This window comes from Cebus imitator, unplaced genomic scaffold, assembly GCF_001604975.1.
Source record: "Cebus imitator isolate Cc_AM_T3 unplaced genomic scaffold, Cebus_imitator-1.0 Scaffold112, whole genome shotgun sequence".
Classification (NCBI taxonomy): domain Eukaryota; kingdom Metazoa; phylum Chordata; class Mammalia; order Primates; family Cebidae; genus Cebus; species Cebus imitator.
This window is the reverse complement of record NW_016107427.1, coordinates 326,204-342,872: the sequence shown is the minus strand read 5'-3', so window position 1 is coordinate 342,872 and position 16,669 is coordinate 326,204. Positions and strand designations below refer to the sequence as shown.

The window sequence follows — 16,669 nt, the reverse complement described above, 5'->3', positions numbered from 1 at the left end:
TTTTTTTAATCTCTGCCATGTTTTGGTATCAGGATGATGCTAGCCTCATAAAATGAGTTAGGAAGTAGTCCCTCCTTTTCAATTGTTTGGAATAGTTTCAGAAGAAATGGTACCTGCTCCTCTTTGTACCTCTGGTAGAATTCAGCTGTAAATCCTTCTGGTCCTGGGCTTTTGGTTGCTGTTGTTGTTGTTGATAGGCTATTACTGCATCAATATCAGAACTCATTATTGGTTTATTCAGGGATTCAACTGCTTTGTGGTTCAGACTTGGAAGGGTTTATGTATCCAGGAATTTATCAGTTTCTCATAGATTTTCCAGTTTATGTGCATAGAGATGTGTATAGTGTTCTCTGTTGGTTGTTTGTATTTCTTTTTCTTGTTGTTGTTGTTGAGATGGAGTCTCTGTTGCCAGACTGGAGTGCACTGGCGCAGTCTCGGCTCACTGCAACCTCCACCGTCTGGGTTCAAGTGATTCTCCTGCCTCTTGAATAGCTGGGATTACAGGCACTCATCACCATGCCTGGCTAATTTTTGTATTTTTAGTAGAGACAGGGTTTCACCATGTTGACCAGGATTGTTTTGATCTCCTGACCTCATGATCCTCCCGCTTCGGCCTCCCAAAATGCTGTGATTACAGGACTTTGTGAGCCACTGTGCCTGGCCTGCCCTTAACATTTTTTCCTTAATTTTGACCTTGGAGAATATGATGATTATATGTCTTGGGGTTGGTCTCATGAAGTATATTTTGCTGGGGTTCTCTGGATTTCCTTAATTTGAATGTTGGCCTGTCTCGCTAGTTTGGGGAAGTTCTCCTGGATGATACCCTGAACTATGCTTTCCAACTTGGTTCCGTTCTCCCCATCTCTTCCAGGTACCCCAATCAGTTGTAGGTTCAGTCTTTTTACATAATCCCATAGTTCTCAGAAGTTTTGTTCACTCCTTTTCATTTTTTTTTTCTTTAATCTTGTCTGCCTGTCTTATTTCAGCAAGACAGTCTTCAAGCTGTACAATTCTTTCCTCCACTTAGTCTATTTGGCTATTGATATTTGTGGTTGCCTTATGAAGTTCTTATGATGTGTTTTTCAGCTCCATCAGATCATTATGTTCTTCTGTAAACTGGTTATTCTTGTTAACAGCTCCTGTAATGTTTTATCATGGTTCTTAGCTTATTTGCACGGGGTTAAAACATAACTCCTTTAGCGTAGCTCAGCAAAGTTCATTATCACCCACCTTCTGAAGCCTACTTCTGTCAGTTCATCCATTTCAGCCTCAGCCCAGTTTTGTGCCCTCACTGGAAACATGCTGCAATCATTTGGAGGAGAAGAGGCTTTTTGAGTTTTCAACGTTTTTGCATTGATTTTTTTCTCATCTTTGTGAGCTTATCTACCTTTGATTTTTGAGGCTGCTGACCTTTGGAGGGGTTTTGTGGGGTCTTTTTGTTGATGTTGTTTTCTGTTTTTGACAGCCTCTTCTGTAGGGTTGCTACAGTTTGCTGCGGGTCTACTCCAGACTGTATTCACCTGGGTCCCTCCTGCACCTGGAGGTGTCACCAGTGGAAGTTGTAGAACAGCAAAGATGGCTGCCTGATCCTTCCTCTGGAAACTCCATCCCAAAGGGACACAAACCTGATGCTGGTGGGAACGCTCCTATATAATGTGCCTGGCAACACATGTTGGGGGAAGCTCACCCAGTCAGGAGGCATGAGATCTGGGTCCTGCTTAAAGAAGCGGTTTGGCTGCCTCTTGGTGTTGTGGGTGTGCTGCACTGGGGGGACTCCTCCTTGTTCAGACTGCCCCACCTCTTCAGAACCGGCAGGCAGGAAAGACTAAGTCTGCTGAGTTGTGGAGATCACAGCTGCCCCTCCCAGTAGGGACTCCATCCCAGGGAGATCAGAGTTCTGTTCATAAACCTCTGACTGGAGTTGCTGAAATTCCCACAGGGAGGCCCAGCCCAGTGATGGGGAATGGATCTGGGTCCCACCTAAAGCAGCAGTCTGGCAATTCATTAATTGGATCTGCCACAGTTGCTGTGCTGTGCTGTGGGAAATTCCTCCTCGTTCAAACTACCCAGTCTTTCCGGCACCAGCAGGGGAAAACAGCAAGACCAGAGCTGCGGTGATGGTGGCCGCCCCTCCCCCTAAGTACTCGGTTGTGGTTGGCAGTCTCCAGCAAGCTGCCACTGGCTGCAACCTGACCATCTGCACAGCTCTGTGCTTGGGACCAAAGGCCCTGGTGATTTGGGATCACGAAGGGATTTCCTGATCTGTGAGTTGCACAGATCTGTGGAAAAAGCATGGTTTCCCAGGCAGGTGGCACAATCACTCACCGCCTCCTTTCGCTGGGGATGGGAGCTTCCCTTCCCCCGTGGGGCTCCTGGGTGGGTCATTGCTCCACTCTGCTTTTCCTTGCTTTCCATGGGTTGCACCAACCACCCAGTCAGTCTCAATGAGAGAACCTGGGTACCTCAGTGAAGGTGCAGAATTCACTCACCATTTTCATTCTTCTCAGTGGGAGCTATCAATGGGAGCTGCTTCTAGTAGGCCATTTTTCAATTTATCTGGTAATTTCTTTTTTAAGAACCAAGTGAATATGCCAGATGGTAACTTGGATCCACAGAAAAAGCAAAGAGCACCAGTAAAGGTAAAGATAATTATATAATTGTAAGACTATAAATGCATTTTCCTTAACTGATTTACAAAACAGTGGTGTAAGAGAGTATGTATATAATATGTTGGTATAATGTAATATTTCTATAACATATAGGAATATAGAGTGTGTTCATTTTGTATTTTTAGTAGAGATGGGGTTTCATCATGTTGGCCAGGCTGGTCTTGAACTCCTGACCTCAGGTGATCCACCCGCCTCAACCTCCCAGAGTGCTGGGATTACTCTGCACTCTGTGTTGAGTATGTGTTAATAACAACAACACAAGAAAAATGAGTGGGGGCAAAGATGTACTGGACTGCTGTATAGATGCCAAAGTAATGATTACAACAATGTACTATGGGGTTTATAACAGCAAAAGATGCAATATATATAATTAAAAGGAGGGAAACGGAATAGAGATACATGAATTACATTTCTTTATCTCATTGGAATTAATATAGCTCTGGAGTGGACTCTGATAAGTTAAAACATACAAGTTGTAGAGCAACCATTAAAAAAAAAAAAAGCTAAAAAACATAGAGACTCATTAAAGATCTTTTAAATGCTGAATTAGAAAATATTCACTTAGCACAATTCCTCGCGCTCTTCCTTTCCACCTCGGACCCGGCAGAATGGCTCCTGCAAAGAAGGGTGGCGAGAAGAAAAAGTGCCGTTCTGCCATCAATATTCACAAGCGCATCCATGGAGTGGGCTTCAAGAAGTATGCCCCTCGGGCACTCAAAGAGATTCAGAAATTTGCTATGAAGGAGATGGGAACTCCAGATGTGCGCATTGATACCAGGCTCAACAAAGCTGTCTGGGCCAAAGGAATAAGAAATGTCCCATACTGAATCCGTGTGCGGTTGTCCAGAAAACGTAATGAGGACGAAGATTCACCAAATAAGCTCTATACTTTGGTTACCTATGTACCCGTTACCACTTTCAAAAATCTACAGACAGTCAATGTGGATGAGAACTAATCGCTGATCGTCAAATATATCAAATAAACTTAAAAAAATTAATAAAAAAAAAAAGAATACATTCGCTTAATGTAAAAGAAAGACTAAGACCGAAGAGAGGAATAAAAAGACATGAGACACATAGAAAACAGAAAGTAAATTGGCAGAAGTAAGTCAAACTATATCAATAATATTATTAAACATGAATGAATTAAACAATTCATTAAAAAGGCAGAGATTGTCAGAAAAACTGTATAAAAACAAGCAAACAAACAAATAAAAAATAAGACCCAACCATATGCTGTCCACAGGAGACAACCTTTTACTCAAAATCAACAGTAAAAGGATGAGAAAAGGTACACATGCAAACAGCAGCCACAAGAAAGCTGAAGTGGCTATACTAGTCTCATACAAAATAGACTTATAACCAAAAATTGCTAGAGGCATTTTATAACTATGAAAAGGTAAATTTATAAGGAAAACCTAACAATTACAAATATATATTCACCAACAACAAAACATTAAAATATGCAAAGCACAACTGACAGAAAAAAGAGTTGGAAACTTCAATATTTCACTTGCTATAATGAATAGAATAAGCAGAATATCAACCAGTAAATAAAAGATTTAACACTATAAACAGCTAGATCTAACAGACATCTGTAAAACTCCAACCAACAAGAAAGTACACATTCTTCTCAATTGCTCATAGAACATTCTCTAGGATACACCACCATATGCTAGGCTATAAAGCAAACCTCACTAAATTTAAATGGATATAATATATAAATTATTTTCTCCAACACAATAGAATGAAATTACGAATTGATACAGTTTGAATGTTTGTTCACTCCAAAACTCATGCTAAAAGTTAACTGCCATTTTGAAGGTATTGGGAGGTGGGAACTTTAAGAGGTGTTTAGGTCATTTGAGTTGTGTGCTCATTAATGGATTAATGCCATTATAACAGAAATATGTTCATTATCACAGGAGGAGTACTGTTATGAAAGGGCAGGTTTGGCCTCTTGCTCTGTCTTGCCTTTCTCCTCCTACCATGGGATAATGCAGCACAAAAGGGTTCTGCCAGATGCTGTCCCCTTATTCTTTAATTTCCCAGCCCTGGTCTAGACCTATGCTAAATAAATTTCTGTTTGTTATGAAATACCCAGTCTCAAGTATTTTGTTATGGCAGCACAAATTGGACTAAGACGGTAATCAACAGGAAAAAATCTGGAAAACTCACAAGCGTATGGAAATTGAGCAGCAAACAACTAAATAACCAATGGATCAAAGAGTAAATCAAAAGGGAAATTAAAAAATACCTTGACATAAATGAAAATGAAGACATATCAAAATTTATGAATAAAGCTGAAGTAGTGTTTAGTGGTAAATGTCTAGCTGCACATGTATATAGTAAGGAAGAAAAATTTCAAATCAATAACCTAGTTTTATGTTAGAAAAAGAGTAAACCTACAGAAATCAGAAGAAAATAATAAATATTAGAATGGAAATTAATGAAACAAATATTGAAAAGCACAATAGAAAAGCAATAGAACCAAAAACTAAAAAGATTTTTTAAAATTGACAAAACTGTAGCAAGGCTAGGAAAAAGAGAGAAGACTCAAATTACTAGAATCAGAAATTTAAAAAAAATTAGTAGAGATCTTACAGAAATAACAAAGGATTATAAAGAAATAGTATGAAAAATTGCATGTCAATACATTAGGTAACTTAGATGAAATGGACACATTCCTAGAAAGACACAAACTACCAAACCCCACTTAAGATCAGGCAATCTGAACAGACCTTTAACAAGCAAAAATATTAAATAAGCAGTAAAACATCATACGCCCCAGGTGGCTCACTACTAAATTTTACTAAATATTTGAAGAAAAAATAATATCAATTCTTCACAAAATAGTCTTAAAAATTGAAGAGGGAACACTCAGTTTATGAAGCCAGTATTATCTGATACCAAAACCAAACAAACATCACAAGAAAACTACAGACCAATATCACATGAATATGAACAGACAAATCCAACAAAATATTAAAATGAAATCCAACAACATATAAAAATAATTGGACACTAAGACCAAGTGGAATTTATTCCAGGAATCCAAGATTGGCTTAATATATGAACATTAATATAGTATGCCATATCAATAGAATTTTAAAAACCCACATGATAATCTTGATAGTGGCAGGAGGCAGGTAGAGGCAGGTCCCTGGTGTAACCTGACCTTCAAACCAAAGACAGTTTAAAGCCTGAATGCTGAATTGAGAGGGATCACGGTGGACAGGAGATAAGACTAGACTGCAACTCTGACTCGGACAGACAGAGCAACGTGTGGAGGCTTGAATCATGGATTTTTGCTCCAGAACAAATAAAGAAACCTGAGAAGACCCACAAACCCCGTGAAGGAAGCAATTGCTCCTGCAGGACATGGGATACAACCCAAATACTCAGCCGCAGCAAGACCCACCCAAGGAGTCTGAGCTCAGACACGCCTAGTCCTGCCCCCACCCAATAGTCCTTCCCTACCCACCCTGGTAACTGAAGACAAAGAGCATATACTCTTGGGAGTTCTAGGGCCCCACCCACTGCCTGTTCCTCCCTATACTACCACAGTTGATGCTCACTGGAAAGTGCAATCTCTTGGCAGGAGGCTAATCAGCACAAAATAGTGCATTAAGCCACCAAATCTAAGAACCCTCACAGTCCATTGTCCATTTCACCCTCCTACCACCTCCACCAGAACAGGTGCTGATATACATGGCTAAGAGACCCACAGATGGTTCACATCACAGGACTCTGTGCAGATGAATGCCAATACCAATCCAAAGCCTGACTGACTTGCTGGGTAGCTAGATCCAGAAGAAAGATAATACTACAGCTTGGCTCTCAGGAAGCTACCTCATTAGGAAAAGGGGGAGAGTACTACAACAAGGGAACACCCCATGGGATAAAAGAATCTGAACAGCCTTCAGCCCTAGACATTCCTTCTGACAGAGCCTACCCAAGTAAGAAGGAACCAGAAAACCAACTCTTAATATGACAAAACAAAGTTCTTTAACACCCCTAAAATCACACTAGCTCACCAGCAATGAATCCAAACTAAGGAAATCCCTGGTTTACCTGAAAAAGAATTCAGGAGGTTAGTTATAAAGCTAATCAGGGAGCCACCCAAGAAAGACAAAGCCCAATGTAAGGAAATAAAAAAAAAGATACAAGATGTGAAACAGGAAATGTTCAAGGAAATAGATAGCATAATTCAAAATCAAAACTACAGGAAACAATGGACACATTTGTAGAGACGCAAAATGCTCTGGAAAGTCTCAGCAATAGAATTGAACAAGTAGAAGAAAGAATTTCAGAGCTCAAAGACAAGGTCTTTGAATTAACCCAATCCAACAAAGACAAAAAAGAATAAGAAAATATGAACAAAGCCTCCAAGAAGTGTATGCAGATAATCTCTATGTCTGCTTCCCCTTCACAGGACTCCAGGGTCCATAGGGCTCCATAGCTTGGGGGAAGAGAACCCAGAAGCCTGACATGCTGCCAAAAGGGTAGAAGTTTTTTCCAGTCAGACTTCTGGCTTCTCTCTCTCTGTGAAAACTGGTTATAGAAATGGTAAAACACACTGTATTCTCTGCCAGTCCATGAGTTGAAAAGCCAGATGTATTGGCTATTTGGCATGGCTAATACTGGGTGGTATGCGATTTAAAAGGACATTTTAATATCAGCTTAATTAAAAGTAGATATGCAGGCTACCAGTATATTTAAAAGGTCTTGATGTCTTTTCATGGATCTTGTTTTTCTGGAAAAGGGTACTTTCCTCTCTGCTAAATGATTTTTCTCAATTTTCTCTTGCCACTCTTAGTGCACACATGAGCGGCCCTAAGACAACTTCTGATAGTCTGGGACTCCTTGGGAAAAACAGAGGAGGTGCCACAGACTCGCTTTGGGAAAAAACCTGTTTTCTTGATGGAAGCCCAGGAATTCAGAGCAGATAGATCCGTCTCAAAATCTAAGGCTTTGTTCTGTTTTACGTTGTGTTATCTGACAATTTTGAGTTATAGGAGATAGTAGGAAATTACTTGGAAGACTCCTACGGGAGATGGGCTGACTCCCTCTTTTTGGGATCTAGGATTTGGTATGTAATGGGACCCTTACACTGTGGGATCTGTTTTTGTCTTCCAGCTATGCATGCTTATTAAGCCATAGAAACTGCAGGCTGTCCTAGCTCTGTTTCTTGAAGGGTTCCACCCTGAGGCCAATAATCCAATTAAGAAATTTACAAAGCTCTAATTAACTGGCTTTAAGAAAAATGAGTGCTTAAATATTTTGAAAGAAAAGTAACTGTAGTGTATTTAGTTCACATGACTTGAGTCTTTGACAAATAAAAACAGTTTTAAAGATTGTTGATAAAATAAATATGTCTTTGAAATGTAGACATGTGGTCTAAATTATGCAGGTCAGGTATTGGGCTTGCTAAATGCTTTACGGTCATACACTGACTCTTTGGCTTCTAAAAATTGTTTGACTTGCCTGCTTTACAGTTGGGTAAGGCATGGGAACATATGAAGTTAACCACACCACTATGCTGGAAAGAGTCAGACTTTATCTGCACCTAATACATAATTAAAATAACCAGGTTTTACATCAAAATTAAAAATTGCTAAATATTACCATTATAGCATGTTATTGAAATGACCGAAAATAGATTTACCTGCAAGGTGTGTAAGGAAAGTTAAATGTGTTTTTAACAAAATATTATAAGAAGGCATGGGATTGTAAATTTTTGCCTAGTTTAGAGGGTTAAAGGATTGCTTTAAATTAGATAAGATAAAGCTAAAGGTTTAAACAAGTTGTGGAAGGTTTGCAAAAATTAATCTTATAAAAGAATTTCTGTGTATGAACATATTGAATAAATTCAAAAGTGTATTTGGTTTTTCCATAAATTGAATAAAAGCATAATAAGGTTTTCTTAAAGCAATGATCTGCTCTTCAACAAAAATTTGCAAGGGGTCTATAAAAATCTCACCTCACAGTCAAATTGATTAAAACTGGACAGATTTGTTTATAATGTTTCATTTTTTAAATTGGGGTTGACATTAATAGTAGACTAATGCAGGGGTGAAACTTGGCTTTCTCTCTCTTGAACAAGATTTTTATTTAACAGAAATAATGAAAGACTTTTGTCTGCCTTGGGAATGTACTACTGGAAAAAAAAAGGAAAGGACAAGAGACAGATTGTTTGGGAAGCTAAGTGTTTCCTCTTACTGAGTAAAAATTTTTGAGTCATCATTTTGGCTAAATAATTGACTATGGTAACCTGGAATTTGATTTCATAATATCAAGTGCGTTGAAGCTTTATCATATTTGATACACTTCCCAAAATCAAATTTCAGCTTCAAAACTGTCTTTTCTAACCCTAACTTTTGGACACTACAGAGGGCCCCTGGAGCATTCAAAAGAGAGAGCTAACCAGGATTATTTGACATATTTAGTTACATGGGATTGTCAGAATAAAAATGTCTAATCTTCTTCAGGTTAAATTTTAGTGAATATTATTTTCCAAAATTGTATGGAATTTCTAAAATTCTAATGTCTGAGTATATGGTATCAATCATAATTAGAGTTATTAAGTTATTGTAAACCATAGAAATAACCAAATTTCTTTATGAATCATGTTTTTTTTGTTGTTGTTGTTTTTTGTTTTTTGAGACGGAGTTTTGCTCGTTACCCAGGCTGGAGTGCAATGGCGCGATCTCGGCTCACCGCAACCTCCGCCTCCCAGGTTCAAGCAATTCTCCTGCCTCAGCCTCCCAAGTAGCTGGGACTACAGGCATGCGCCACCATGCCCAGCTAATTTTTGTATTTTTAGTAGAGACGGGGTTTCACTATGTTGACCAGGATGGTCTCGATCTCTTGACCTCATGATCCACCCGCCTCAGCCTCCCAAAGTGCTGGGATTACAAGCGTGAGCCACCGCACCCGGCCTATGAATCATGTTTTTAACTGTGACTATCCTGAGACATTTTATCATTCATAGACAACTGTTGGCTTGTTTTGATCCTCTTCAAAAGATGATTTATAATTAGCTATAGGACTTTCAAAGGTACTCTCAAATGCAGGTTTCCGATAACTGAAAATTGTGACATCAGAATAGAGGAAAATCATTCAGGACTCATGTATGTCAAGCCGAACAAGAGTTAACTGAGTGGACTGAACTAATAAAAGGCTAAAGTAATCTTTTTTAACTTTTTGCTTAAAACGCTGCTGATCTTGCTTTTCAGAGTCAGGAAAACATTTATTTTAAGCTATTTACAGCTTTTAACAACTGAGTAAAGTATACTCCTGTGAACAAAATTTGTGGCATACTTCTCTCTGCTTGGTTTCTCCAGAATTTGGAAACTGTGAGTATTCTTAACTTATAGCAATGTAGTTATTTGCATAAGTGCAGTAAGAATCTATGTTCTTTTGCAACAGGATGCAGTTAGAGAATCTGCTTGTTTTACTAAGGCTTTGAATGGAGGGGTGTGCTTCCCTTTAAGGAATCAAATTTTACCTCTAGAGCCAATAAAATGGCTTTGGGAAAACTGGCCTCATTCCTTGTCACACAACCCTTGTACAGGGGTCCTAACCTATAGTGAGTAAAAAAAAGTCACCTTTTAACAGGCCCAGGAGCCCCAAGATAACTTAGGACCTCAAGAAAAGAGGAATTTACCCAATTCATAGGTATTTGAGGGTATAAACTAATGGCTGGGCTCGTATTTAAAAAATCTTATCTAATATTTCTTATGCAACAGAGTTCCATCAAAACCAATTTAATTGGGGACAACCCATATTAGAAAAAAAAAAAAACAATTTAAAAAGTCTATGTGAAAATAATTATTCTTGCTGCACTTTATGCAAATAATCAGGCCAAATATAAAACTAAAGTTTATTTTGCAAACAACTCAGTCCTATCATGACTTTTTTTTAAACAACAAAAAGAACTGGAGAGAGAAAAGTTATATTTCAAAACTTATCCAGTTGTTATTAAATTCTAGTAGCATTAGTTGTTTTTAAGGTTTTGGACTAACACTGCTTATTCCTGTGAACCAACTAGTGATCTCTAGCTGCAGCTCAGAAGAAACAAATGGGATGGGTAATGTAAAAATCTGGATCAGTATTCTAATTCTGGGCAATTATCCCACAAATCCTGGCAGCTGATGGAAGTAAATGGAATGCCCATAACTCAAAGATTTATTTTTTGGGAAAATAAGACCAAGGGAGCTAATCCAAGATCAGTGCACCCAAGTCTTAGCAGGCATAACTATGGCCACCAGTTATCTGGGCATTTCAGAAGCCTCAGGATTTTTTAGCTGTCCTTTCCTTCTTGCTTCATTTTTCTTTCCTTTTTTTTTTTTTGAGACAGAGTCTCGCTCTGTTGACCAGGCCGAAGTACAGTGGTGTGATCTCAGCTCACTGCAACCTCTGACTCTTGGGTTCAAGCAATTCTGCCTCAGTCTCCCGAGTAGCTGGGATTACAGGCTTGCACCACTATGCCCAGCTAATTTTTTGTATTTTCAGTAGAGACAGGGTTTTGCCACGTTGGCCAGGCTGACCTCAAGCGATGTGTACACCTCAGCCTCCCAAAGAGGCCCCTTGCTTCATTTTGATCCATGTCTTCTAATAAATTGGTTTGCCTCTTCTCACCTTCAGCCCATCAAATTCTACATGGTCACACAAATGGAGCCTTGGACCATGGCTCCCTTTTACTGGGGACCCTTAGATAGGCCTCTGGGAAAGATATGACTGCCATTTTTCCAAAACAGCACCCCTGTCAGCATAAAGCAGTTAAGAGCAGTCATTGTCCTTATTTTTTAAATTTATTTTTATTGTATTTATTTTTGATACAGAGTTTCACTTTTGTCACCCAGGCTGGAGTGCAATGGTGTGATATCAGCTTACTGTAACTTCTGCCTCCTGGGTTCAAGTGATTCTCCTGCCTCAGCCTCCCAAGTAGCTGGGATTATAGGCACTCACCACCGTGCCCAGCTAATTTTTGTTTTTCTGTAGAGACAGGGTTTTACCATGTTGGCCAGGCTGGTTTCGAACTCCTGACCCCAGGTGATCCACCCACCTTGGCCTCCCAAAGTGTTGGAATTACAGGTGTAAGCCACCGCACCTGGCCTGTTGTCCTTATTCTAACGGCAGTTAGATGTACCTCTCTGGATGGGAGAACTCATAGTGGCAGGAGGCAGACAAATCCCTAGGCAGATAAGAGAAGCTCCCTGGTGAAACATAACCTTCAAAGCAAAGGCAGTTTTAAGCCTGAAAGCCAAGCTACAAGTGTCGAATAAGTCTATGGACCAGACTGAGTACCTCTCTCCCCATTTGGCATGCTTTCCTCTCATTGATCCCCACTCTTCACCTATTTTACATATACCTACCTTTCCCTAATTGTTTTTTTTTTTTTTTGAGACGGAGTTTCGCTCTTGTTACCCAGGCTGGAGTGCAATGGCGGGATCTCGGCTCACCGCAACCTCCGCCTCCTGGGTTCAGGCAATTCTCCTGCCTCAGCCTCCTGAGTAGCTGGGATTACAGGCACGCGCCACCATGCCCAGCTAATTTTTTGTAGTTTTTAGTAGAGACGGGGTTTCACCGTGTTGACCAGGATGGTCTCGATCTGTTGACCTCGTGATCCACCCGCCTCGGGCTCCCAAAGTGCTGGGATTACAGGCGTGAGCCACCGCGCCCGGCCCCCTAATTGTTTTTTAACATTGTTGTGTTCCACCTTTGAGTGGTGCCTTTGTTTTAGCCTTTTTTTTTTTTAACATATTTTCAAACTAATCAGCATGCACTCCCCCATTCTGAGCCCATAAAAGCCCCAGATTCAGCCACACTTGGGGGACTGCCTGCTTTCAGGCAGGGGACGACTACCTGACTGGGTAAGGGTAGTGTACCCAACTCCTGTCCCCCTCTCTGCTGAGAGCTGTTTTGTCACTCAATAAAACTCTCTGCCCTGCTTACTCTCTGGTTATCTGCATAACCTCATTCTTCTTGGATGTGGGACAAGAATTGGGACCCACTGAACAGTGGGTACAAAAGAAGCTGTAATACTGGCCCTTTCCTCGTGCCAGGTGGCCCACATGATGGGAAGTGTTGGTGGGGCCAGGCAAGCTGGGAGCCATGGGCCAGAGTGGATAGGAACAAATGAGCAGAGATCCTGCTGGCCAAAGAAGCATCCAGCTGGTAAAGCAGCAAGAAAAAAAATCCTGTATCATCCTCAATAAACACAGAAAAAAGCTTTTAAAAAAATCCAAAACCCTATGAATATAAGGGAAATTTACCTGATAAATGACATCTACAAAAATCCCACAGTTAACATACTCAATGGATACTTAATGGATGCTTCCCCCAACCAGCTGAGATCAGGAATACCCAGGGGATGGAGATTTCACAAGATGTGAAGACTAGGAGGAGAGGGTGGGGTGCACTTTAATGCACTATGTGTATACCACCCAACACTCCTATTTTCTTGAATGAGGAAATTGCAGTCCAGAAGGGCTTGACTGCTGTGGGCCTGGGCAAAGAGAGTGATGTCCCTGCTCAGGGATCCTCAGGTATTAGAGAAGCTGAGGCCTTTTCCACTCTGTGCCTTGCAGAGTCAACTCTCCAGTGAGGGGCCTGGTACACTGGCAGGGTGGTCACAATTCCTCCTGAGGTATAATCTAGGCAGACAGTGCTATCTTGCTAACCTGGTGTTACTAACTTCCCTGAGGATAAACATCAAACCCATGAGTTCTTGTTTGATCAGTTTCACAGCTAAAAACCCCAGGGAGTCATGACCCCACTTCAGACCTGGGGGGCCTGGTCCTTGGGATATGTAGTACGATCCCAGCAGAGTGTTGTACAGTGAGCTGTAGGGGGCATTGGGACCCAGTAGGTCCTCTGTAGTGTCCCCCACCCCCTCACAGAATAGGAAAAGTTCAGGAGTGGCCTCTCAAATTCCTGAGATGCACTTCAGGGATCTGTATTTTAATTAGGGGTGCTGGGGCAAGAAGACATCAGAAAAGCTCCATCTAGTCCAGCCAAGTATGGCCTCCTTCCTGCAAGGTTTAGATCCTGGGGGCTTTGGATTATTTTCCTGAGGAGAGTGCCAGCCTCACCCTCAGCTCTCTGCTCAACATCCAGCCCTGTATGAAAGTTCCAGGCTTGCCTCATGCTAACCGGCTTGAATAATGTGTATTTTCTGCACTCCTTCAGAGAGAGGCCTGACCTTTCCTCCCTAAATGCAGTGAAAGGAGGTTGTGCCAGAGTCTTGCCTACCAGGTTGCGGGTGGACATGGCTGTGAGGGTCAAAATTAAGGGTGCCTCAGGATGGAGAAGCCAGGTAGTCCTTGTCCTCGCCTTCGTGCTCCCCAAGGCAGCCCAGTTCTTAGCAAAGAAATAGCACCAGGCAGTATCTGCGCTCTTGCAGGACAAGGCTAGTGGAGCCTACTTGGGTGTCTCCATTGTGGGCAGAAAGTAGTATCTGTGTGTAGAAGGTCCCACTGGATGAAGGGCCAGTGGAACCTTCCTCTGATGCCCAAACACTTCCATCTATCTGCAATTAGAATAATCCGATTTTGTCTGCGAAAGATAAGGGTGAAATCCCTAAATTTGAGAACCCTGGAACAGAAGCAAACAAACCCAGGTGTCTCCCACAACTTCCTAAGAAGAGTTGCCAAACCCTCTTCAGGGTCTTGGCTGGGGGCTTGCGGGCTCAAGGGTCCCTGTTTTGCCTTGGAGACCAGGATGGGGCCTCACAGGACAGAGCTGCAGAGAACAGCAATGGGCTCATGGGGCTCACAGGGTGTCATGCTGTGGAGACAAACTGCCCACAGCGGAGATACCTAAGTAGGGCCCCAGCCAGCTTGAGGGAAATTTGATTCCTCTGCTGGTTGCAAAAGGAGCAGGGTCTGGCTGAACAGGCCTGGGGTCCCACAGAGGTGGGGATCTGGAACAATGGGCAAGAGACAGCCAGAGCTTGACAGAGGGCCAGGGGAGCCCAGGATCACCCACTCTTCAATTCCCTCCTCACTGCTCCATTTCCCCAGGCAGAGACATGGGGTCAGGAGGGCACATACCCCAGGGCTTGGGATCCCAATAGCCTTCCTGCTGTCTCTGTCCCTGCTGGTGGGTACAGATGGGGTATGGTCAGATACCGCCTGGGGGCCCAAGGCCTTACCCCCTGCAATCCAGTTATTAGATGATGATTCCTCCTCTTGGTGGCAGGAAAGTCTGGCAATTGTGTTGCTTGTACTTCCGGCAGAGAGAGGAGCACCTGTAGAGGATGGTCCATAGGGTCCAGAGAGGCTGGGTTCTTGCAGCCCGACTTCTCAACAGCACGTTCTCACTGCAAGTCAATAAATGGGGTCTTTGGCTTGGCCCCAGGGTCTCCAACCTTGAGAGACCAACACTGCAGGGACAGATTTGTGAGGTGACTAGCCTAAGTCTTGTGAATTAAAGACAAACTGATTGAGCACAGAAAATTTTGTGTGGCTGAACTGGGCCATGGAAATGGCAGCCTGGGCAACAAGTTATGAAAACAGACTTCTCACACCTGGTCCTGCCCTCCAGGCCTAAGTGACCTCCATGTGTTCCTGTTCAAATCTGGGGGCGGGTTTCCCCCACCCCCTTGCCCGGGACCATCCCCTGTCCACCTGGGGTTGCCGGAAGCAGCCTTTGGGGTAGGCCAGGGCTGTGCTGGCCAGTGGGCTGTGGGGCTACCATCACCCACTCATGGAACTGGAAGGTGCCTCTGGGTGAGGGTGGGCCACACTCAGCTATGGATGGCCAGTGGAAGACCGATGACATTTACAACCTGGAGCTAATGGCAGTTGATTGGAGGAGACCCCCCAGACTCCTTCTGAATGGTGGAGGAGCCCCCATGTGCTCAGAAGCTGCCTGAGGAATGGGGCTGGAGCCTGGCTCCTTGCAGGGCCAGTGTTCTCCCTGTCTGGTTTGGAAGCAGAGCAGGCTTCTGGGGACTGAGTCGCCGTGGGATTCTTGGATCAATGTGGGCAGAGGAGGCTCTGGGAGGACTAATAACTTCCTGCCGAGGCGGCGGAGCATCCTTTGGGGAGGAATGCAGGTGGGAGGCGCAGACCTGCGCCAAGGGCAGCACCGCCCCTCCTGCCCCCCAACTCACGGTCGCACCCTGGGCCTCCCAAGCGTGGCTTCCTGCTCCCCGGCCCGCAGCACGGGCCAGGACCAGCCCCGGAATCTGCAGGGCGCAGTGCAAAATGAAAACATTGCCCCTTGGCCAAAAGGAACCAAAGATTTCCAGATGGTGAGAGCCGAGCAAGAAGCGAGCATGGGGCCCTGGGAACCCGCCGGGTGGCCTCACTGGGTTCCCCGCCCCGCTCCCAGGTCCCTCTGACCACCCATCTCTAGGGCGCCACAGCAGCAGTTCCTGCCTCTGCCGCACCCAGCCTCGGTCACTGAGTGCCTCTGGCCTCCCACACTGCCTGGTACAGGCAGGGCTGCGTTCTACCTGCGCCTGTTCAGAAGGCACCGAGGGGCCCTGAGGAACGCGAGGTTTCCAAGATGGAGGCCACAGACCGCCCGGAAAGAGGCTGGTGGCCCAGCGTGCATTGCGGCAGGCATGTGACTGCCCTGGACCACTCGCGGCTGGTGATTGGCTTAGGGAAGAGCACGTGACCCAAGCGGGCCGGAAGTCCGTGGTGGCGTGGCCCCGTGCCCCCGGGGAAGCCTCCGCCTCGTGGGGACTGTGGGGAAGCCGCGTTGGGTGCCCGCGTTCCCTTTTGATGGCGCTGGGGCGCTGCTGCTGCGCTCTTTGATTGAACTCAGGCCGTCGCAGCGGCTCAGGGTCCCCGGTGGTGCCCTCGGAAGCCGTGCGGGCTGTCGGCGCCTTGGAGGCCAGGATCCTGCAGCTGCGACTCGAATCACGTGGGGCGCAGAGGTTGCTCCGGAACCCCCGTAACCGGCCGGCATTCCGAGTTCTGACCGAGTTTCCTTTTCCGAGAGCGCTGGCAGCACCGGGTGTTTGCCCGGGAGGCAGGCTG

The 16,669-nt window shown here is 43.8% G+C and overlaps 1 long non-coding RNA gene and 1 pseudogene across 2 annotated transcripts in view; one reads left to right on the top strand and one right to left on the bottom strand.

Moving 5' to 3' along the window:
- LOC108311174 overlaps positions 1 to 16,652 on the bottom strand; it is a 37,723-nt gene extending 21,071 nt beyond the window's left edge. For both annotated transcript variants that reach the window (XR_005201844.1, XR_005201843.1), the window contains exons 1-2: positions 16,138 to 16,652; positions 14,830 to 14,997 (exon numbers count right to left, since the gene is read on the bottom strand). This is a non-coding gene — a long non-coding RNA (uncharacterized LOC108311174). The remainder of the gene's footprint in view (positions 1 to 14,829; positions 14,998 to 16,137) is intronic.
- LOC108311170 lies at positions 3,219 to 16,300 on the top strand (annotated as a pseudogene).
- Positions 16,653 to 16,669: the final 17 nt, after the last annotated feature.